The following is a 24,842-nucleotide window of genomic DNA, read 5'->3' as shown; positions in this document are numbered from 1 at the left end:
ACCTTTCATACCTTTTTAGTCCCCTAGCTCCTGGCCAGCCCCTACCTGTTCAACCCACCGAGCCCTTGCTACCAGCCACCCTGACTCTGGGAATCCCTACAGGATGTGCTGACTTCCCCATGGCCCTGTGGACCATCAGGGGAAGGTGGGGGAAACCCTCTCTTCCTGAGGGCAAATTGGAGCTTCACGTAGGATGCAGGTGTCAGGACCTTGAAAACTCGTTGACTTGGTTGATGTTCTAGGTAGTGTAACTTGATGTTTCTCAGGGGTGACAGTCACTGTCCACTTTCAAGAAGGTGAAGCAATTATCAAGCTTGACAGAAGGAAAGTAGGAAGAGTCCCCAGACTGGCTAATAGGCCCACACCAAAGGCAGGCTTACCCTGAGCTCAGGAAGAGTCAGCTTTGAAGCCTCTCTCTTGCACTGTTCCTGGAAAAGTGTTCTCATGGTGTATGAGTTTGTTGCTGCAGTAATAAATGACCACAAATTTAGCTGCTTGGAACAAGAGCCATTTACCATCTCACAGAGCCTGAGTCTGGCAAGTGTGGCTTGGTACGCCACTTAGGGTCTCACAAGACCACCATCAAGGTTTTGTCCACCCTGGGCTCTTACCTGGACACTCTGAGGAAAATCCACTTCTAGGCTCATTCATTTTGTTGATAGAATTGATTTCCTTCTCATGGTCTTCACTTGGTCCCTGCCATCATCAAACCAATGGTGGGAAAGTCCTTCTCATACTTAATCTGTCTTCCACTTCTCCTTCTGCTCCATTTCTCTGATCCCAGCCAGAGAAATCTCTCTACTTTTCAGAGCCCAAGTGATTAGATTGGGGCACCCAGGTGATACAGGATAATATCCCCCTAGTTTTAGGTCCATAATTTTAACTATATCTGCAAAATCCCTTTGGCCATGTAATAAAACATATTTACAGGTTCTGAGGATTAGCGCAAGGACATCTTTGGGGAACAATTCCACAGACTACACATGGTCATGTTTTTGTAAAATTTGTAAGAGTGATTTTTTTGTCTCCATTTGTAGACGCTCCAACATTCTCCATTCTCCTCTTAATCTCAGACTGTTTTTGAAGCTATAGTTTATTAATCATTGCTGCTTCCCTTATAAAATGAGTTTAAGGAATGGCAAAGAGCATTTTTTAAAGGAATATAGGAAAACTCAATTGCATAGAAAAATATCAGAGACCGCCGCACACAACCACTCACATTCCATGAAATTGTTATCATTCATCCATACACACATGCACATGCATTCACACACACACGCACACACAAATATATCTGAACTAGATCAAGATGTAAAGAATACTTTTCAGTATGCTTGGTTAAAATTTTAAAATTTGAAAAGATAATTAAGAAAAGACCCTAGGGACTTCCCCTGCAGTTCAGTAGTTAGGACTCCCTGCTTTCACTGCGGTAGCCTGGGTTCAATCCCTGGTTGGGGAACTAAGATCCCACAAGCCCACGTGGCACTGCCATTAAAAAAAGAGAAAGAATAAAAGAAGAAGAAGGAGGAGGAGGAGGGGGAGGAGGAGGAGGAGGAGAAGAAGAAGGAGAAGGAGAAGAAGGAGAAGAAGAAGAAGGAGAAGAAGAAGAAGAAGACCCTCGAAATCATCGGAGCCTCCAGGTAGGCCTGCTTTTGGTCCTGGGAAGATTTCTGGAGCATCTGGGACGACAGAAGCCTAGCACAGTTTGTTTACAAGAAGCCCGGGGCTGGTGGCTCCCTTTGATGCTGGTTGTGTAGGTGGAGCCCTCCCTCAGTATGGACGGCTGAAGACCCTCCTGTGTTGTCTCCATTTTCTCCTTTGCAGCGATGTCAAAGAGTCAGTTAGGACAGGGGAAGAAGCCTCTAGATACGTTTTTCTGGGTAAACGAGATAACTAGAGAAATCACCTACCCCCCGCTGAGGACAGACACACCCGCAGCTTCTCCAGCTCCGGTAGAGAAGCCAGGAGAGAGACCCACATCTCAGCGCGGGAGCGTGCAGGGGGGTCCTCCCGGCGCCCAGGGCTCAGCCAGCACACGCGCAGAAGGCCGCCCCTCCACCCCGTCCTAGGGCTTCACTGGAAGAGATTGGCTCCCGAAACTCCGTCCCAGCTACGCCGACCCATCTCCCGGCCAAAGCTGGAGCCCGGAGCCCCACGCTGTTCTCAGCAAGTCCTGTCACCATCTCACCGCCAGGAGGCGCTCCTCCGCCATTCGGCCCCCTTGGGCTACCGCCTCTGCCACAAGCCTCTACTTTTCCTCCCAGCCCTTCTGCGCCCCCACCTGCGCCTTCACCTGCAAGCTGAAAAACGTCCTTACTGGGAATAACCGATTTTCCTTTTGAGGCTGAGAGAATGTGCCGGGGCACGCCCTCTGAGCATCTTTCTGAGCCATTGTCCCCTGCCACCTGTATGCCTTCATGCCCTGCAAGAACCATTCCGCCTCCCCTGGAAGCACTCAGGACCCTCTGTGGAGTTCTTATAGGAATGTGCCCAATGTTTTCAAACCCCATATAAATTTAACTTAGATTTTGACACATAATGTTTTCTAGAACTTCCTTTACCTCTTGAGACATCTTGGTGTTTTTAACTCTTTGGGGTTCAAGAATCCAATTCTAATGTTGGCAGCGGAGTAATAGTTCCCAGCAAGAGCCAGAAGGATCCCCCACTTGGTTGAGGTAGGAACAAGCCAGGATGAGTGGGACTCGAAGGGCTGGTGTCCCTGGGCACAACCTGGGGCTACCTGGGCTTGGGGGCAGCATTGAGGGCCAGCCTGGGCCCTGATCAGAAAGGAGCTAGAGCCGGGGCTGGAGGGACGGCCTGAAGCCAGGGGGCCTTTGGGCAGAGGGCCCCACCCCCAGCCCAGCTCTGTGCCTTCCCTGGTGGAATAGGCTCTGGGTGATGCTTTGTGGGGCCAGTGAGCAGCCTCTCGACCCTCCAGGAATGGAGTGACTGCTGCCTACTGATGCAGCCATGCTGGGCAGGAAGTGGTAAGTGGAGGCTCTGAAACACACTGTCCCAGCCTGAGGACCTCCAGAAATGTCAGTTCTCTGGGCTGGAGAGTAAAGGCCTGGGGTCCAGCGTTGATTCTCTGGCTAATGGCCCTCTGACGCAGCCAGGACCCCTCCTCTCTTGGCCTCAGTTTCCCTCCCTGCATGACGTGGGGGTGAGCAAGCATGTCTGCATTTCTGTTCAACTGCACAGTCTGTGACTGTGTTCCCAGGAACCAGGACTGGGTGAGGCCCCGGGGACACAGGGGGCCTGGAGGTCAGGCCTGGGGTGGGGTCAGCTGATGCCAAGGGCATGACTGCTTCTGAGAGTGGCAGGGGCCATTAGCTCCACAGGGTGGGTGGTGGGAGGACCAGAGTACACTCTCCAGGCTCCCTGCTGGTTGGCCTTGACAAAGACCTCGTTGTCATGGCTGGGGGTGCTGGCTTCTCAGGCAGAGCTGTTGGGGCCAGGCCCCCAGCCCTGACCTTGCAGGGGCTTTTAGCCTCACTCCCATCCAGCCCCCAAGAGTCCCAACAAGTGTCTCAGAGAGGCCCAGAGAGGTTCAAGCTCAGCCTGGGGCAGGGACCAGGGCTCAGTCTACACCAGCAGAGTCCCCAGGGTAACAGTGACTGTTATAAATCCCATGGACAAAACCGTCCAAGCCCTTCTGGGACAGCATGGCTTGGTCCTCTACTTCATGACCTCTCAGGGCCACTTCTGCTGACAGTGTATATGTGAAAAATTCTTGGCAGGAGTTTCCTGTCAAGTTTGGCCTGATTGTCCACGGGGTCTCTAATCTGGAAAACCAGCCAGCAGTGGGTATAACCCTCGCCTCCAACCCTCTCCAAGCAAGTGGATAACAACAAAGGCCCTGCAGTTAACGAAACCACAGTATTGTTAACCTGCAGTTAACGAAACCTCCAAGGCTGGAGGTACTGCTGAATCAGGTGTGCATGTCCTACTTCCTCAGTGGCCTCCTGGCTCTATTTTAGAGAGCTCTCTTAGCAATACTGGCTCCATTTTTATTTTCCTTTCACAACCTGGAGATAGCATCAGATTTCACAGGCCAAGGGTTCAGTCCTACAAGACTGCCCACCCTGTCCCCCACTTCAGACACCAGTTGCAGGGCCAGGTTGTCACCTGTGCATCTGACCCACTATAGATCAGAGGTTCCCACAACCCCTTCCTCAAGTTTGATTAATTTGGTAGAACAGCTCACAGAACTCAGAGAAAATTTTACTTCCTAGATCACCAATTTATTATAAAGGGATAAAACTCAGAAACAGCCAGATGGAAGAGATGCCTAGGGCAGGGAATGTGGGAAGGGGCACAGAGCTTCCAACCCTCTCTGAGAGCCCCACTCTCCCAGCACCTCCACGTGTTCACTAACCCTGTCTATTGGGGGGTTTTATGGAGGTTTCATTACCTTACAATGGTTAAATCATTGGCCAATGGCAATTGATTCAACCTGTAGCCACTTTCTCCTCCTTGGAGGTCAGGGGGTGGGACTGAAAGTTCCTACCCTCTAATCACATGGTTGGTTTCCTGGGCAACCAACCCCCATCTGCAGGTGTTTGCAACAGTCACCTCATCAACGTAACAAAAGACACCTTTACACTCTCAGCACTCAAAAAATTCCAAGGGTTTTAGGAGCTCGGTGCAGGGAGTGGGGACAGGGATGAAGACCAGCAATATATCTCTTATTATAAATCACCATATCACACTGACTGAGCAGGACCTCTTATTCCCTTTGTGTGCTAATGTTTTCATGCAGCCATCAGCCAACCCTGGGAGACCCCGAGCACCTTATGGCCCCTTCACTGGGTGAACCTCTCAATGTTATGCCAAGCCTGGTGCCTGCCCAGAGAAGGCCTTGGGAAACACTCCACAAAGGATTTCAAGACCCCCAAGACTGCAGGACTCCCTTCCTCAGGGTGCTCATGATCCTGTAAAGTACCTGTTCCCCTGGGGCTGGGCCCCCTTGGCATCCTGATCTTACCTGTTCCAGGTCACTGTGGGCTGCAGGATGCCTTTGCTGATGGGCTGACCTGGAGCCAAGAGCCCCCGGGGCCTGCACACCCCCGCTGGTGACCTGCATGGACGGGGGTCCTGAATGGGGAGGGGGCTGTGAACCTCAGTTGCTCTGACACTGGCCGCATGAACATGGGCAAGCGGCCCATGAGCCCGCCCCCTGCCCCACCCCAGGTGCTGGAAAACAGGGCTGTCCTTGTGCCCCCAGCAGGTCGTCACTGAGCCTCTGAGTTACTCTGGTGGTCTGTGTTGCTTCCCAAGTGATAGAATCACCACGTCCTGATTCTGGTGAGTTCTCTGATGGTCAGGAAGTTCTTCCTCCTGTCTAGCCACTGCCTACCTTGCTTTGACTTAAGCCAATCCAAAGGTACCTGGTTAACTGTCCAGGATGATAGACCAGGATAATAGGCCAGTGCGTGAACAACATGCAAACCTCAGGCTATCAGGGGGAAAATGGCCCCAAATTCTCTGCTGCCCCCTTGTAGAGTTCACCTCTCCCCAAGGAAGCAGTTTTGGTCAGAGCAGAGTGATCCAGCCATCCCAGGCGATGGCCAGGGACAGAGGGTAGGCCTGAACGGCTGGCCCTGCAGATGGGCAGTGGGGAGGGTCCTGGGCTGGGAGATGCTGGATGGCTTCAGCTGGCTCTCTGTACAATGATCCCCTGGCCCTGGGTTCCAGGGTCACGTGCAGCACAAACGACCCCGGCTTGGCCCAGTCCTCCATCGCACTTTTGGTGTGTGTGTTGCTGGTCAAGTGCACAGGGTCCTCTGTGCGGTTTCCCTGAACGTGTCGTCAGGCATGTTTCAGAGCCAGCTTTGCCCGCTATCATGCGGTGACAGGTGCTGAACCTTCCTGCCCAGGGCTGTGGCTGGGCAGAGCATAGACGGCTTGTGCTCTGTTTGTTTGTTTTGGCCACACCACTCGCTTATGGGGTTTTAGTTCCCTGACCAGGGATGAAACTGGGCCTTTGGCAGTGAGAGTGCAGAGCCCTAACCAGTGGACCGCCAGAGGGCTCGTGCTCTGGAGCCAGTGGGTCTGGGTTTGACAACCGGCCTCTCCACTTCAGGGCATGTTGAACCTCACCTAGAGGATGGGCTGCGCCTTGGCCTGCCCCCGCTCGGGAGGCTTCAGCAAAGACTTCAGCTGGGGTCTTGCTCCAACAGCTTTCTGTGCTGAGACCACTGGCCCACTCCCTCCCTCCTGTACCTCCTGGACGCTCCTTTCAGGCTTGCCCTCCAATCCCCGTGCCTCTCCTGCTGGCTGAGAGCCGAGTGGGTGGGTCCTGCCCTGACCCCCGTGGATCACTGCATGCTCTGGGGAGACTGCTGGGTGGGGACAGCCCCCACCTGTGCCATCTCCTGTTCCAGGCCACACGGTGGAGGGGCTATCGCACCTTCCTGGTCTCATCTCGGACTTGGCTTGGTGAGACAAGGCGGGAAGTGACAACCCAGCCCGGGATGGACCATGGGTGCTGCATGGGTCCCAGAGTGGGGGACGAGGGGCTGGCCAAATGGGCTGCACCCTGAGCCATGTGGAGCTGTGCATCACCCTTGTGGGTCATGCACTGGTTCTGGCTGGGGTGCACCTGATCTTGGAGAGACAGCAGTGAGTGGTGGCTTGAAGCAAGATCTTCGTTCTCTGCCCAGGAATTGGACCTGGGTAGCATGGATGAAAATCAGGAATCCTAGCCATTAGTCCACCAGGGGCTAGAGGCTGGAAGCTAAATTCCCCTGGTCCTTGCCTCCATTGAAAAATGCATTTCTCAAGAAGGCAAAAGCTGTAAAAACAGGCACAAAGTTTATTATTAGAGACACAGCACAAGTGGGAAAGCACACAGAGAAACAGTTTGTATAAGACAGAAGCAAGGCAGAAATACACACCCGGAAAGGGCGTCTCCGCTACTGAGGGGGAGCACGGGAAAGAGGCAGTTAAGTCATTTATATAGGGCAGTTCTTCCGGCTCTTTGTTTATCTTTGGCCCATTATTTGGTTTCTTTTTCCACACTTGCCCTGCCCTAGGACCCTCCCCGACATGGATTCCAGCCCAGAGGCCAATCCAGCCCAGAGGCCGACAGGGGGCCTTGGCATGACCTATTATGGGGTGGCGCCTCCTCCTTTTTGACCCCCAAGGAGGCTTTCTGCGCATGTGCGGTGTCTCCCTTGCCCCAAGGATGGGAAACATGTGACCTCTTTATTTTTTACTCAAATAGGGTTCAGCCCCTCTCTGTCCCCACCATGACTGTTATCTTAAAGTGTCCTCAGGAGACAAAGTCGAGCTACTTACCCTGTTGTTATTTCTATCTCCTAGTGCAAACAGGAGGCTGGTTATAAATATCTAGCCTAGAGCCCACCTGCCTGCTTCCTCAAGAAATGTAAATAGGAGGCCAGTTGTAAATGCCCAGCCTGGAGCTGGACAACCGGTGGGAAGCAACCAGAGCAGGGTTCTCCAGGGCACTCCCAGGTCCTAAAATCCCCCATGAACCCGCTCTTGGCCTGCCTTGGCTTCACAGTGCCTTACTTGATTCAGAAGCCCTGAGTGTTTCTCTCCTGCCGGTTTATACCCAGGCAGGTTCAGGTTCACGCTTCAGGACCTAACTGTGCAGACAACAGGACCACAGCAGCTCTTCCTTCCAGGACACATTCAGGCTTCCCCCACCTGAGAAATGTCACAGAGCCTGTGAGCTTTTTTTTTTTTTTGCGGTACGCAGGCCTCTCACTGTTGTGGTCTCTCCCTTTGCGGAGCACAGGCTCCGGACGCGCAGGCTCAGCAGCCATGGCTCACGGGCCCAGCCGCTCCGCGGCATGTGGGATCTTCCCAGACCGGGGCACGAACCCGCGTCCCCTGTATCGGCAGGCGGACTCTCAACCACTGCGCCACCAGGGAAGCCCGAGCCTGGGAGCTTTATGTCCTTTGAGGAAGAGGTGGGCTGCTGAGGCCGAGCCAGCCTGCTGTATCTCAGCACCAAGGATATAGTCAATAATTTTTTTTTTAATGAATGACCAGTATGCTAGCTGGACTCAGAAGGCTGGAGCATCTGTGCAGGATCCTCTAGGTGGGGAGCACCCAGGAGGAGCGAAGCCTGGACTCATCCCCAAGGCTGGAGGTACTGCTGAATCAGGTCTGGGTCCAATCACAAGACGGTTTAAACGGAGAAACAATATAAAAATTGGTAAATTTTGTCTGATCAGGTCACCCAAGATGGCTGTTCTCTTGCTCTCTGTATATCCCCTGCTCGACCAGCCCCTGCTTTACCTATACCTTATTCACGTGACTGACCTTCCCTCTCAGTCGTAGAGCCTGATCAGTAAATGCCTGTGTACTTGCTTCTGGCCCCAGCTGGTGATTGTTCTAATCTTTAGATCAGAACTCTCTCCACTATGCTGGTTTATCAAAGGGGCAGTGAGGGGCGTGCTCCTCTGCTGGTTTCTCTGGCAACCAGTGAGTCAGTCTGACGTCAGTTCCTCCTTTAACAGGTAACCTCTCCCCGCTCCTCTCCCGCTGGAGTGAAGACTGCCGCCATGTCCCGCCCGCTGTTTGCTGCACGCCATGGGTGTCTCGCTCCAGGACCTTGCTTCAGACGTGTAAGATCCTCCTATCCATTAAACCATTGAGGATGCTCTTGCTGACTCTGGGCTGCTTCTTCTGGCTTGAGGCTGGGCAAGCACAGGGCTTGCTGGCTTGAGGGGTGCAGCCCAACAACTTAGATAAAAGAATGACTGTAAGATGTAATAAAACTCAATATGGGCCCTAGGGCTGAGGGAGAGCCCCCCAGGAAGAAAAAAGCTTGGAAGGGGTCCTCTCTCAAGGTCCTGTGTTCAGGCCTCATTGGTGGCAGAGAAGTTGGCTGGGTTGCTCCTGCCGTGGCTCCCCAACCACTGGGTAAGCAGGAAGCAACTCTCTGGGGCACAAACCAGGTGCAGGCAGGTCAGCTGATGGCTAGGCTTGTGGACAAGCAGAGGAGGTTGGAGTGCCAGTGTGGGCAGGAGGCCCAGAGTTTGCAGTGTGTTGACGTTACTGAGTCCAAGCTCATACTGCTCGTCTCATGACAGGCCAGTAAATTGAGAGACAATTTGTTGGGGCAAGGAATAGTGACTTTATTTGGAAAGCCAGCAGACCGAGAAGAGGGTGGACAAGTGTCCCAAAGGTCCATCTTCTCTAGAATTCAGGCGTCTTTTATACTAAAAGGGAATGGAGTAAAATCCTGGTTCTGTTCAGACTCTGATTTCTTCATTCCTGCAGCCATTCACATGTGGGCCTGGTCAGGATGTTTGTTGTGAGTTAACAAAGATATTTTAGCTTAATGCTCATTACCTGGGAGGCAGGCGTCCCAGAGGTGGGCCATTATGTACAATTTAAGCTTACAGGCAACATCCCTTTAGTAATTAACTTGTAGCAAAAGCAGTAGGATACAAAGGTTAAAGTAAAAGAAACATCCGATATGGAGTCAGATTTGTCTTCTCTATTGCACTGTGAGGGCCACGGGTTCTGCGCCCATGGCTGGGCAGGTCTGCACCAGATGCCATCACACCTACACTTGTGACCAATCAATCTTGCAGCCTCCAAAACCAGCAGGAGGGCCCTTCTCTCTGCAGTGTCCCCATAGCGCCCTCTACTGGAAAAGCTTACCATTGTGCTCACTCTGAAGGACAGAAGCTTAAAGGAATCCTGTTCATTATTGCAGAGCATGTGTGAAAGGTGGGTTGGAAGTTGAGCAGCAATAAAGGGAGAACTGGCACAGAAGACCCATGACGCAGCTCTATCCTGGAACCCATTGGCCCAAGGAGAAAAGAGAAGCGCTGTGCACAAAAAACTCACAATTAGCCAATTAGAAAAGTGAGAGGCTGGATCCAACCCAAGTGCCCAATGAATAGGGCAGACTCAGTAGAGGCTGGAATCATGGGAGACCCTAACTTTGGGGGTGTGAGTGGATGTGAAATAATGCCAGGTGGACTTGGCGTGACACCCACAGATGTTGGCTACTCTCTGCAGAGTCATTCAAAGGCAGAATGAAACAAAGGGGAGTTTATAATGGTGATCCTGTCACCAAGTGTAATGGATTGCATGCTGGCTCCAAAGGATGTGTCATGTCCTAATTCCTGGAACCTGTGAATTTTACCTTGTATATTAAGGTATGTGACTTAGATTTCGAGAGGAGGTGCTTATTCTGGATTATCCCATGAGCCCTGCATGCAGCCACATGCTTTTTTTTTAAAACTTCATAGGAAGAATTTTATATTTTTCAATAACGTGTCTTTAATATGGGTGCAATTTACATCATTTTCACTTTCATTTTACCTAAAGATTTGGTAATGCTCTTTTTAATTAAAAATTTTTTAATTGAAGTATAGTTGATTTACAATGTTGTGTTAGTTTCCGGTGTACAACAAAGTGATTCAGATATATATATGTATACATATATATATATACACACATATATATGTGTATATATATACATATATATGTGTGTATATATATATTCTTTTTCATATTCTTTTCCATTATAGTTTGTTATAAGTTACTGAATATAGTTCCCTGTGCTATACAGTAGGACCTTGTTGTTTATTTATTTTATATATAGTAGTGTGTATATGTTAATCCAAAACTCTTAATTTATCCCTCCCCCACTTCCCCTTTGGTAACAATAAGTTTGTCTTCTATGTCAGTTTTCCCCTGACTCTTGTAGGGCACGTTCATCCCCTTTCTAAGGGAAAGAGGCATAGAGTCGCATGTAGTCATGGCATCAGGCCAGGATCTCAGAGTGAAGCACAGTTGTTGCTGTTTTATCCTCTTAATTTTAATTCAGTTTTAAAATAGGCAAAACATGTATAGGTTTCAAAAATCAAAGCTAAACACAAAGTTTACTCAGGAGTTTCACTCCCATCCCAATTTCATTTACCCCAATCGCATTAACTTCCTGTTGGCAGTCATTTTTATTCTTTTCTAGGTTGTTCTGCCTGTTTTTGTTTTTGGCAAAAATGGAAATATGTATCAAAAAATAATTTTGAAGATTTAGTCCTTCACTAACAGGAAATTCTCTCAGCTGCTCATGGGACTGTCATAGCCGAGAGTGGTGTATTATAATAAATTAAACAAAAATAAACGGACTGTTCCTAATTTCAGATCACACTGTGTTTCTGAGAAGAGACCTATAGGGATAAGAAGAAAAGTTATTATTTATGCCCTTTCTTGGAGCTGTTCCTTCACTAAAAGACATTTCTTTTTTCACTGAACAGTATATCCGTGAAATCACTCCATGTCCTTTCATATATATTGCCCATGTCACATTCTTTCCCCCTTTTCTTCCTTTTGGTTGTGTAGCACTCCATTGAATGAAGATACCATAATTCAACCAATCTCTGGATAGGCATTTTAAGAGCCTTTTATATAGAAAGAAATTAGCTCTTTACTATGAAATAACTTGCAAATATTTATTCCCAGTCAATTTTTGTCTGTAGACTCGTGTGTGTGTGTGTGTGTGTGTGTGTGTGTTTTCCTTAAAAATGTGTGGTTTTTTATGTGTTCTTTTTTTAAGATTTTTTAAAAATTTTACAATATTGTGTTAACTTCTGCCGTACAGCACAGTGATTCAGTTATACAGAAATATGTATATAGTTTTTCATATTCTTTTCCATTATGATTTATCACAGGATATTGAATATAGTTCCCTGTGCTATATTGTTTTTAAACTATCTTAGGTAATTGGATTTATCAATCATTTATTACTTGAGATATTCAGTCATAGTTAGGCTTTTCCCACATCTAACTCAGCCATGTTTTCTCTAGTTCTTATATGGCCACATTTTTTTTTTTTTTTTTTTTTTTACACACATCTCATCCCTATGGAGTTCCATGTTGTGAGGTGTGGATCCAATTTTATCCTGTACTGAGGAGCTATGAAATCCCACCATTTTTAATACTAAATTCTTTAATACACTCAATAATGTGTTTAAAAGGTCAGGATATAATTTCTGACGTTTCCTTGTTCTATTTTGTGTATAAATGCCTCTTAATATTTTTTTCCAGGAAGTCAATGAAAATTCTCTTAAGAGATTAAGTGCCTGCTTAGAAAACCTCCAGAAACCAGGCTTCAAGTCTTTGAAACCAACCCAGCTTGTGTTTTATGTAAGAGAAACAGACCAGAATTCCTCTGATGGCCAGGAACACTTAAGCACTTCCGGTATGTTTCTTATTTCTCGTGTGTCCCTTGCAGGCTTGGTGTGTTGTGTCCGATCTGTCTAACGTTGCTAGAAGACCTTCGGATTGAAGCCTTGTCATAGGAAATAATATCATTTAACTGAGTGTTTTCCTGGAGTTAGATTCTATTCCTGGCTGCATGTGTTTTGATGAGCCATTTTTTATGTTTAAACTTTTCTGACTAGAAAACTGAAGTGTTCTTATTTGTTCCCTTCCTATTTCAGTGCTGTTTTAAGTATTAAATATCTATATAACAATTTATATCTTTAAAAAATATAGGGCTTCCCTGGTGGCGCAGTGGTTGAGAGTCCGCCTGCCGATGCAGGGGACACGGGTTCGTGCCCCAGCCCAGGAAGATCCCACATGCCGTGGAGCGGCTGGGCCCGTGAGCCATGGCCGCTGTGCCTGCGCGTCCGGAGCCTGTGCTCCACAACGGGAGAGGCCACAACAGTGAGAGGCCCGCGTACCACAAAAAAAAAAAAAAAAAAAAAAAATATATATATATATATATATATATATATAGCTTACATTCTCTAGTTTAGTCCTCAAAGTACCCTGTGAGGAAGGTAGTATTTGCCCAATTGTAACTTAGTAATGTCCCAGGACCATGAAGACAGAATAGGGGTCTTGAGCCCTTTAACTGTAGCCTCATGCTGTTTCTAAAATCTGATCAGTCTTCATGTTCAGCCTTCTGTTTTGTCCTTTGTCACTGCTTTAGCCATGATCCAGTGATCCTTTAAACTAAGGATGAATGTGGGTCTGTCCATCCTTTTCGTGATCCTTGAGGAAATAACTTTATTTTTAGAATGAACTTTAAAGCAGTTTAAAGATTTACTAAGAGCTTTCTGTGAACAAATGCTAAAACAAATAGCTGTCAGCTCTGGCTGAGTAAAGAGAAAAATCCTCTACTTTCAGTTAATGGTTAACTTTGAACCATTTATTAAATGAAAATAGATTATAAAAAAATAAATTAGTGGGAATTCCCTGGTGTTCCAGGGAATTCCGCGCTCTCACTGCCAAGGGCCCAGGTTCAATCCCTGGTCAGGGAACGACGATTCCACAAGCTGCATGGTGCAGCCAATAAATAAATAGATAGATAGATAGATAGATAGATATCTAGATAGATATCTAGATAGATAGATAGACTTCTCTGGTGGCGCAGTAGTTAAGAATCCGCCTGCCAGTGCAGGGGACACGGGTTCCATCTCTGGTCCGGGAAGATCCCACAGGCTGAGGAGCAACTAAGCCTGTGCGCCGCAGCTACTGAGCCTGCACTCTAGAGCCCGCGAGCCTCAACTACTGAGCCCGCGTGCCACCACTACTGAAGCCCAGGTGCCTAGAGCCCGTGCTCCACAGGAGAAGCCACTGCAGTGAGAAGCTCGCGCACCGCAACAAAGAATAGCTGCCGCTCGCCACTAGAGAAAGCCCATGCGCAGCAAAGAAGACCCAACACAGCCAAAAATAAATAAAGTAATAAAAAAAAATAAATTATATATATATGGAGTTCTTAGAAGTCAAAAAGAAAACAGAGTAGCTTGGTTACAAAAATGGGCAAACACAATGACTAGACAGTTCAGGAAGTAATACACATAAATTGCCAATAAGCATATAAAAATGTTTAGCCTCAGTAATCAAATGCAAGCTAAACTAATTAGGTAATATTTCCTAATAAAAGTTATGTGCAGTCTGGCACAAGCATTCCATACTATAAAGCAGCATTTACATTGGATTAAATAATTAATGAAATTGATAAGAGAGAAACTGAGATTTATTCCTTGACTTACCTCTTCTGAGGATAAACTATTTCTTCCTAACTTCAAATGCAGGAATTTGGATTTTCCTTTCCTCTTTCACTGACTAGAATAGTTTTCCTATCAGTATTTCTCATTTTACCATCAATGATTCAACTAAAAAGTCTTTCTTAGTTTGCATGTTATAGATTCTATAAATCTATTTGACAGGCATAGCAGGTATATCTGAGAATGATTTAGATTGTGGTGACGGTCATCGTGGCAAAGAAAACACAGTCTTGCATAGAATGGTGAAAAATTAAAAACAACTTTTATGGTCATCAGTTTTGGAAGTGTTAAATAAATTGTGCTACATTGATTATGTAAATTAGTATAGAGCTACTAAAAAGAAAGAGAATGATGTATACATACAGATAATGGAAGAGTCACCAAGGTTAAATAACAAAAGCAAGTTCAAAGTAATAGATCCAGGGAATTCCCTGGCAATCCAGTGGTTAGGATTCTGTTCTTCCATTGCAGAGGTCCCAGGTTTGATCCCTGGTCAGGGAACTAAGATCCTGCAAGCTGGGTAGAGCGGCCAAAAAAAAAAAAAAAAAGTCATTGGTCCAGAATGGTGCAGTTTATATGTTAAAAAGGAAAAATTCACACTGTGGGTGTGTGTTCATGCAGACACAAAAGTGTACATATCATATATAACATACACACAAAACACATAGAAAAGGTCTAGAGCAGTGCTGTCCAAGAGAACTTTCTGCGGAGATGTAACTGTTCTGTATGAGCGCGGTCTGGTACAGCTGGCACTAGCCCCATGTGGCTACTGAGCACTTGAAGTGGGGCTAGTATGACCAGGAACTGAATTTTAAATTTTATTTAATTTCAATCAATTTAATTTTATCAATAAATAGCCACAAATGGCTAGTAGCTACCATATTAGGCAGTGCAGGTCTAAATGCTTGTGTACCTAAATGTTAATAGAGTTACATCTAGTGCAAGTGTGAGGTTGTGTGCCTGTCAACAGGAGACTTTTACTTTGTATATATAATTTTACAAGAAGGATGTACTTATATAACACTTGTATAATTTTCAAAACCAATTTTAAAAACTTTTCCAAAGAAAGAAAAAAGAGTCAGCATGTTATAATGGGGAAAATGCTTGGCTTGGTGGCAGCTCAGATTTCAGCCCTCACTTCACGCTTCTTAACCTCCTTGAACCTCTGCTTCTTCACATTTGAAAAGAGAGATAATAATGGCACTGGTGAGAGTGTTCATTGAAAAGTTATGTAAATTCACCTAGCGCCATGTTTAATACCCAATAAAGGTGCAGGGGAACCAGTAGATTTCCTACTGTTGACGTAAGTTAGATTACTACCCTGAGCCCAGTGACTACTTGCATTAAAGTCAGATTGTGAAGTGCTAACTTTTAAAAACTTAGGGAACTTTGAGTCACTTCTGAAAATATTGTCCCTAGCTAGTTGGATGGGGGAGTATGAGGATAGTCTCTTTCAACCGTAGAGAAAATTTGAGATGGGTTTCTGTGACCCCTGAGACTGGATTGGCCCCCCTCCTTGAACCACTGTCGCAGGGCAGCCTGCCCCACCCTCCCCCTACCTCCACCCTCCCCCTTCTCTTTAGTGCTGGACACCCTCTCTGGTGGACACTTGCTCATAGGAGAGCTTTTCCATCCCTTAGACTGTAGAGACCAAATTTATGAACAGCATTGAAAATACTTTCAATCCCCTTCTTGGGCTGGGGTGGGTTTGGTCATTGGCACCAAACTAGAAACGGGAGCTGATTGAGGACTTCATGAAGATGGAGGTAGTGTGGTACAGTTTTGGAGAAGGGATGTAGTTTTCCATTTACAGATGATTTTCCAATAGGATGAATTTTAATCAGTAATGGAGTGTTTTAAAGATTTTGATTCTATAAATGTTGTATGAAAAGAAATGTTTTTCAAGTAAAGCAAATAATCATCTGTATTAACTGTTTGGGGGAATTATATTCTCTACCATTTCGAGCAGTCAAGATCTGCTAAGCACAGTGTTATATATTCTCAATTCCTGTAGTTTATCTATTGAACATACCCAAAGCTTGAATACTAATGTGCACTCCCAGCCTCTCAGAGAGGCGAAAAGGATATCTGACAGGCCCATCAAATGGGACAAGTCTTACTACTCCTTTACTGGATTCAAGGACCCTGATGAAGACCTTGAGCAAGTCTGGAGAATGGAAACAACCCTAACGTATGTAAGAGTTTTTATTTAACTAAACTTACTTGTAGTTAGTAGCCCCCACTCGCCTCAACTAGAGAAAAGCCCGCATGCAGCAACAAATACCCAATGCAGCCAAAAAGAAACCCCAAAAAACATGAGCTAGAAGAGAGGGTCTCAGCCTTGCATGCACTGGGATCCAGCCCATGAAACTTCTGCTTATACCGATTGCTCTAATTATCTCACAGTGTGTCCAGATGAACAAAAACTTGGGAATGTCTGACCTACCTTTTGGTATAGAAAAAAAGTGGGATTGGATAAGTCAAGGCATAAAGGCAACTATGAGAGTTGTTGGACCTTAAGTCAAGAGGCTTTAGAATAACATATTAAAGAAATTCAGCAATTAGTCTGTGGTTCAATTGAGTGTTTCATAGGGTACAATTTTGGTCTGGAGCTAGATGTGTAGCTATCATGAAAAGATTGTCCCAGGACCCAGAACTCAAAGTTAGTCAGCTGGTGAACAATGCAAACAGACTGGAACTGGGAAAAGCTAATTCATCAAGATAAGTGCTATTCCACTGGTTCCTTGTCCAAGCTGAGTATTTATAATTTCCTTATTTGTATGTAGTTCATCCAATAAAATTCTTCAGTCTTTAATAAAAGTAGACACTCTTACATTATATTATATTACATGTTACTAGATAATGCATTTTTAAGAGTAGGGAACATGTTTTAATCATCTTTCTACTAATCTGCTTTGTAGATTCATAAAACCCAACCAGCATTTTTATTTCACTGAATTAAAGAATTGTTGAAAAAGTGTGAATGTGAAGTGCTGGAGGCTGGGTGTGGAGAACTCAAGGTTTAATATGGAAATGTAAAGTAGTTTAATACAGATGGTAGCAGAAGAAGTGACTCAGCAATGAATGTAGAGGATCATTTTTTTTAAAAACAGTGCCTCTGTTAGTTTCATTAGTGTTGACTTAAAAGTATCTGCTGTTTTTAGCAAGAGATACATTGTCTTAAGGAAAATTTCCAGTGTACATGAGTTGTGTTACTATGAATTCTTTTTTTTTTTAATCTTTTAATTAGTTTCTGCTTTATAACAAAGTGAATCAGTTAGAATATTGAGAGTTGACTGGTATCACCTTAAATCTTCCTACTCAGAGCTTCTCTTCTAAAATCAACTGGTTAGAGATTTCTGTTTTGTTTAGTTTTTGATGCTTGTATCGGAGGTGCTTGGGTTATATTTCTTGAACGTTGATATGTTAGTGACTTACCTGAACCAGATCATCACACCTCATAGAGTTTGAGTTTAGCTTATTAGGTATAATTTTAGAGCAGAGGGTCCAGGCTGGGTAGGAAAGGAGAGGACAGCTCTACACTGAAAAAAGGCAAGAAAAGGAATACATACTGCTCTTTGGGCCCTTTGGGTAAATTACAGTATAGACTAAATGCCGCAAAAAAAAATCTGTTGCCTTTACCAGCATGCTTTAGAGGGCCGATGCCCCGGTTACGACAGTTGTATGAATTTGGAAGATTTCATATCTCTTATTTCCATACCCTAACCTGGTCTCCCTGGTCCAGTGTGTTCACACAGGCCCAGCACCCCTTTCCAATCTTGACCTTTTCCCAAATATGGATGTTGCCCAGTTTGCAGGAACCCTGATGAGGGTTTGTTCAAGGTTTTGTCTTATGTTAGTTTTTCCCAGTAACGATTCCAGGAGTTTATGTCATCAAAGCCAGAGTGGTGTTTGTATCAGTTTCTTGTTTCAGTTATTAATTTTTTATTTGGCCACGCCACGTGGGACGTGGAATCTTAGTTCCCCAACCAGGGATCGAACCCAAGCCCCCTGCATTGGAAGTGTGGAGTCTTAACCACCGGACTGCCAGAGAAGTCCTAATTTTTTTAATTTGTTATTATTTTGCAAATAATTATAAAATTGTTGAACCATTTGAGAGGTTTCAAACCATATGAATGGAGGAGTGACTGTCCCATAGTCAGGAGATTTAGGGGCTGTAATTCAGACAAAACTTATTCACCACTATGGTCATTTTGGCCATATATGGTTTGTTTTTATTTTTATTCTTGTATTGTTTACCTCATCTTTATTAATATGAAGTTATACAAGAGGATGCATAAGGAGCACATGCTGAATTATACAGTACAGAGGGAGCATAAAAATAATTCTGCAAATTTACATCCAGCTGATCTTCACCTGATTTACAAATTGCATTCACCTGATCAAAATTTAATCTTGAAAACATGTTATTTCTAATATTTCAGAGTGTAATGTTAAAAAGAGAAAATATAACAGTTTTATTTAGTGTAAACTTTCAAATAATTTTCCTTATGTTTCCACAGAGACATGCAGGCTGAAATAAAACAGAGAAATTATGAAAATAAATTAGTTGAGTATTAAAAAATACAACATAGAACAATTATCAGGTCATAAAAGCTCCATTTAATCTATTTTCTTCTTATATCTGGCAGTTACATTTCAATCTACATTTTAGGACATGCTGTGTAATTTTGTATTTCTCAGCAAATTATGCTTTATCTTATTGTAAAATCACTTTATAGTGATAAAAACACTACAGTGAAATGTTTAATATGTAAGGTTTTCTAATTTTATACGATAATAAAAAGAATTTACCAGTCTAAAAAAAAATTAGAAAATGCTACTTTGTGTTGTAGCTTTTAGTATTTCCATGTTTTGCATATATTCTCTGATTATCAAATAATTTTATAACTAAAATGTATTGCAATTATAGAATTTGTGTTTGGAAGGAGACAACAGGATCCATTTGTATCTAAACAAAATTATGCCATATGTAATGTCTACCCCACTGAAAAAAACATGTTATTGAACTATAGAAAGACCATTGAAATGCTATTCTTTTTTTTTGTTTTGACAAGGAACATGTCATGTTAACTTTTCTTTTTTAATACAACAGGTTCTTATTAGTCATGCATTTTATACACATCAGTGTATACATGTCAATCCCAATCTCCCAATTCATCACACCACCATCCCCACCCTGCCGCTTCCCCCCTTTGTGTCCATACGTTTGTTCTCTACATCTGTGTATCAATTTCTGCCCTGTAAACCGATTCATCGGTACCATTTTTCTAGGTTCCACATATATGCGTTAATATACGATATTTGTTTTTGTCTTTCTGACTTAACTTCACTATGTATGACAATCTCTAGATCCACCCACATCTCAACAAATGACCCAATTTCATTCTTTTTTATGGCTGAGTAATATTCCATAGTATATATGTACCATATTGTCTTTATCCATTCGTCTGTCAGTGGGCATTTAGGTTGCTTCCATGACCTGGCTATTGTAAATAGTGCTGCAATGAACATTGGGGTGCATGTGTCTTTTTGAATTATGGTTTTCTCTGGATATATGCCCAGTAGTGGGATTGCTGGATCATATGGTAATTCTATTTTTAGTTTTTTAAGGAACCTCCATACTGTTTTCCATAGTGGCTGTATCAATTTACATTCCCACCAACAGTGCAAGAGAGTTCCCTTTTCTCCACACCCTCTCCAGCATTTGTTGTTTGTAGATTTTCTGATGATACCCATTCTAACTGGTGTGAGGTGATACCTCATTGTAGTTTTGATTTGCATCTCTCTAATAATTAGTGACGTTGAGCAGCTTTTCATGTGCTTCTTGGCCATCTGTGTGTCTTCTTTGGAGAAATGTCTATTTAGGTCTTCTGCCCATTTTTGGATTGGGTTGTTTGTTTTTTTAATATTGAGCTGCATGAGCTGTTTATACATTTAGGAGATTAATCCTTTGTCCCCTGATTCGTTTGCAAATATTTTCTCCCATTCTGAGGGTGGTCTTTTCGTCTTGTTGATGGTTTCCTTTGCTGTGGAAAAGCTTTGAAGTTTCATTAGGTCCCATTTTTGGTTTTATTTCCATTACTCTAGGAGGTGGATCAAAAAAGATCTTGCTGGGGCTTCCCTGGTGGCGCAGTGGTTGAGAGTTCACCTGCCGATGCAGGGTACGCGGGTTCGTGCCCCAGTCTGGGAAGATCCCACATGCCACGGAGCAGCTGGGCCCGTGAGCCATGGCCACTGAGCCTGTGCGTCCGGAGCCTGTGCTCCGCAACGGGAGAGGCCACAGCAGTGAGAGTCCCGCGTACCGCAGAAAAAAAAAAAGAAAAGAAGAAAAAAAAGATCTTGCTGTGATTTATGTCAGAGAGTGTTCTCCCTATGTGTTCCTTTAAGAGTTTTATAGTGTCTAGTCTTACATTAAGGTCTCGAATCCATTTCGAGTTTATTTTTGTGTATGGTGTTAGGGAGTGTTCTAATTTCATTCTTTTACGTGTAGCTGTCCAGTTTTCCCAGCACCATTTATTGAAGAGACTGTCTTCTTTCCATTGTATATCCATGCCTCCTTTGTCAGAGATTAGTTGACCATAGGTGCGTGGGTTTATCTGGGCTTTCTATCTTGTTCCATTGATCTATGTTTCTGTTTTTGTGCCAGTACCATATCGTCTTCATTACTGTAGCTTTGTAGTATAGTCTGAAGTCAGGGAGTCTGATTCCTCCAGCTCCGTTTTTTTCCCTCAACACTGCTTTGGCTATTTGGGGTCTTTTGTGTCTCCATACAATTTTTTTTTTTTTTTTTGCGGTATACAGGTCTCTCACTGTTGTGGCCTCTCCCGTTGTGGAGCACAGGCTCCGGACGCGCAGGCTCAGTGGCCATGGCTAATGGGCCTAGCTGCTCCCCGGCATGTGGGATCTTCCCGGACTGGGGCACAAACCCGTGTCCCCTGCATTGGCAGGTGGTCTCTCAACCACTGCGCCACGAGAGAAGCCCTCCATACAAATTTTAAGATTTTTTGTTCTAGTTCCATAAAAAATTCCATTGGTAATTTGATAGGGATTGCATTGAATCTGTAGATTGCTTTGGGTAGTATAGTCATTTTCACAATATTGATTCTTCCAATCCAAAAACATGGTATATCTCTCCATCTGTTGGTATCATCTTTAATTTCTTTCATCAGTGTGTTATAGTTTTCTGCATACAGGTCTTTTGTCTCCCTAGGTAGGTTTATTCCTAGGTATTTTATTCTTTTTGTTGCAGTAGTAAATGGGAGTGTTTCCTTAATTTCTTTTTCAGGTTTTTCATCGTTAGTGTATAGGAGTGCAAGAGATTACTCTGCATTAATTTTGTATCCTGCAACTTTACCAAATTCACTGATTAGCTCTAGTAGTTTTCTGGTGGCATCTTTAGGGTTCTCTATGTATAGTATCATGTCATCTCCAAACAGTGCCAGTTTTACTTCTTCTTTTCCAATTTGTATTCCTTTTATTTCTTTTTCTTCTCTGATTGCCGTGGCTAGGACTTCCAAAACTATGTTGAATAATTGTGGTGAGAGTGGACATCCTTGTCTTGTTCCTGATCTTAGAGGAAATGTTTTCAGTTTTTCACCATTGAGAATGACGTTTGCTGTGGGTTTGATAAATATGGCCTTTATTATGTTGAGGTAGTTTCCCTCTATGCCCACTTTCTGGAGAGTTTTTATCATAAATAGGTGTTGAATTTTGTCAAAAGCCTTTTCTGCTTCTATTGAGATGATCATATGGTTTTTATTCTTCAGTTTGTTAATATGGTGTATCACATTGATTGATTTGCGTATATTGAAGAATCCTTGCATCCCTGGGATAAATCCCACTTGATCATGGTATATGATCCTTTTAATATGTTGTTGGATTGTGTTTGCTAGTATTTTGTTGAGGATTTTTACATCTATATTCATCAGTGATATTGGTCTGTAATTTTCTTTTTTTGTAGTATCTTTGTCTGGTTTTGGTATCAGGGTGATGGTGGCCTCATAGAATGAGTTTGGGAGTGTTCCTTCCTCTGCAATTTTTTGGAAGAGTTTGAGAAGGATGGGTATTAGCTCTTCTCTAAATGTTAGAATTCACCTGTGAAGCCATCTAGTCCTGGACTTTTTTTTGTTGGAAGATTTCTAATCACAGTTTCAATTTCATTACTTGTGATTGGTCTGTTCATATTTTCTATTTCTTCCTGGTTCAGTATTGGGAGGTTATACCTTTCTAAGAATTTGTCCATTTCTTCCAGGTTGTCCATTTTATTGGCATAGAGTTGCTTGTAGTAGTCTCTTAGGATGCTTTGTATTTCTGTGGTGTCTGTTGTAACTTCTCCTTTTTCATTTCTAATTTTATTGATTTCAGTCCTCTCCCTCTTTTTCTTGATGTGTCTGGCTAATGGTTTATCGATTTTATTTATCTTCTCAAAGAAGCAGCTTTTTGTTTTATTGATCTTTGCTACTGTTTTCTTTGTTTCTATTTCATTTATTTCTGCTCTGATCTTTAGGATTTCTTTCCTTCTGCTAACTTTGGGTTTTGTTTGTTCTTCTTTCTCTAGTTCCTTTAGGTGTAAGGTTAAATTGTTTACTTGAGATTTTTCTTGTTTCTTGAGGTAGGCTTGTATAGCTATAAACTTCCCTCTTAGAACTGTTTTTGCTGCATCCCATAGGTTTTGGATCATCGTGTTTTCATTGTCATTTGTCTCTAGGTAGTTTTTTTTTTTTTTTTTTTTTTTTTTTTTTTTTTTTGCGGTACGCGGGCCTCCCACCGTTGCGGCCTCTCCCGTTGCGGAGCACAGGCTCCGGACGCGCAGGCTCAGCGGCCACGGCTCACGGGCCCAGCCGCTCCGCGGCATGTGGGATCTTCCCGGACCGGGGCACGAACCCGTGTCCCCTGCATCGGCAGGCGGACTCACAACCACTGCGCCACCAGGGAAGCCCTCTAGGTAGTTTTTGAGTTCCTCTTTGATTTCTTCAGTGATCTCTTGGTTATTTTGTAACGTATTGTTTAGCCTCCATGTGTTTGTGTTTTTTACATTTTTTCCCCTGTAATTCATTTCTAATCTCATAGCATTGTGGTCAGAAAAGATGCTTGATATGATTTCAATTTCCTTAAATTTACTGAGGCTTGATTTGTGACCCAAGATGTGATCTATCCTGGAGAATGTTCCGTGCACACTTGAGAAGAAAGTGTAATCTGCTGGTTTTGGATGGAATGTCCTATAAATCTCAATTAAATCTATCTGGTCTATTGTGTCATTTAAAGCTTCTGTTTCCTTATTTAGTTTCAATTTGGATGATCTGTCCATTGGTGTAAGTGAGGTGTTAAAGTCCCCCATTATTATTGTGTTACTGTCGATTTCCTCTTTTATAGCTGTTAGCAGTTGCCTTATGTATTCAGGTGCTCCTATGTTGGGTGCATATATATTTATAATTGTTATATCTTCTTCTTGGATTGATCCCTTGATCATTATGTAGTGTCCTTGTCTCTTGTAACATTCATTATTTTAAAGTTTATTTTATCTGATATGAGTATTGCTACTCCAGCTTTCTTTTGACTTCCATTTGCGTGGAATATTTTTTTCCCATCCCCTCACTTTCAGTCTGTATGTGTCCCTAGGTCTGAAGTGGGTCTCTTGTAGACAAAATATATATGGGTCTTGTTTTTGTATCCATTCAGCAAGCCTGTGTCTTTTGGTTGAAGCATTTAATCCATTCACGTTTAAGGTAATTATTGATATGTATATTCCTATGACCATTTTCTTAATTGTTTTGGGTTTGTTTTTGTAGGTTCTTTTTTTCTCTTGTGTTTCCCACTTAGAGAAGTTCCTTTAGCATTTGTTGTAGAGCTGGTTTGGTGGTGCTGAATTCTCTTAGCTTTTGCTTGTCTGTAAAGCTTTTCATTTCTCCGTTGAATCTGAATGAGATCCTTGCCCAGTAGAGTAATCTTGGTTGTAGGTTCTTCCCTTTCATCACTTTAAGTATATCATGCCACTCCCTTCTGGCTTGTAGAGTTTCTGCTGAGAAATCAGCTGTTAACCTTATGGGAGTTCCCTTGTATATTATTTGTCATTTTTCCCTTGCTGCTTTCAATAATTTTTCTTTGTCTTTAATTTTTGCCAATATGATTACTATGTGTCTCAGCATGTTTCTCCTTGGGTTTATCCTGTATGGGACTCTCTGCGCTTCCTGGACTTGGGTGGCTATTTCCTTTCCCATGTTAGGGAAGTTTTCTACTATAATCTCTTCAAATATTTTCTCTGGTCCTTTCTCTCTCTCTTCTCCTTCTGGGACCCCTATAATGCGAATGTTGTTGCATTTAATGTTGTCCCAGAGGTCTCTTAGGCTGTCTTCATTTCTTTTCATTCTTTTTTCTTTATTCTGTCCTGCAGCAGTGAATTCCACCATTCTGTCTTCCAGGTCACTTATCCGTTCTTCTGCCTCAGTTATTCTGCTATTGATTCCTTCTAGTGTATTTTTCATTTCAGTTATTGTATTGTTCATCTCTGTTTGTTTGTTCTTTAATTCTTCTAGGTCTTTGTTAAACATTTCTTGCATCTTCTCAATCTTTGCCTCCATTCTTTTTCCGAGGTCCTGGATCATCTTCACTATCATTATTCTGAATTCTTTTTCTGGAAGGTTGCCTATCTCCACTTCATTTAGTTGTTTTTCTGGGGTTTTATCTTGTTCCTTCATCTGGTACATAGCTGTCTGCCTTTTCATCTTGTCTATCTTTCTGTGAATGTCGGTTTTGCTCCACAGGCTGCAGGACTGTAGTTCTTCTTGCTTCTGCTCTCTGCCCTCTGGT

General features: G+C 43.7%; 1 pseudogene across 1 annotated transcript in view; it reads left to right on the top strand.

The window, feature by feature from the left end:
• The first annotated feature begins 8,565 nt into the window (after positions 1-8,565).
• LOC308624268 (T-cell activation inhibitor, mitochondrial-like) overlaps positions 8,566-24,842 on the top strand; it is a 29,903-nt pseudogene continuing 13,626 nt past the window's right edge. The window contains exons 1-2 of the transcript XR_014017901.1: positions 8,566-8,600; positions 16,027-16,203. The product of XR_014017901.1 is annotated as a T-cell activation inhibitor, mitochondrial-like (transcript). The remainder of the gene's footprint in view (positions 8,601-16,026; positions 16,204-24,842) is intronic.

The sequence above is a fragment of the Mesoplodon bidens genome (genome assembly GCF_964165515.1).
Source record: "Mesoplodon bidens genome assembly, chromosome: 10".
Classification (NCBI taxonomy): Eukaryota; Metazoa; Chordata; class Mammalia; order Artiodactyla; family Ziphiidae; genus Mesoplodon; species Mesoplodon bidens.
This window is presented reverse-complemented; position numbering and strand designations above follow the sequence as displayed.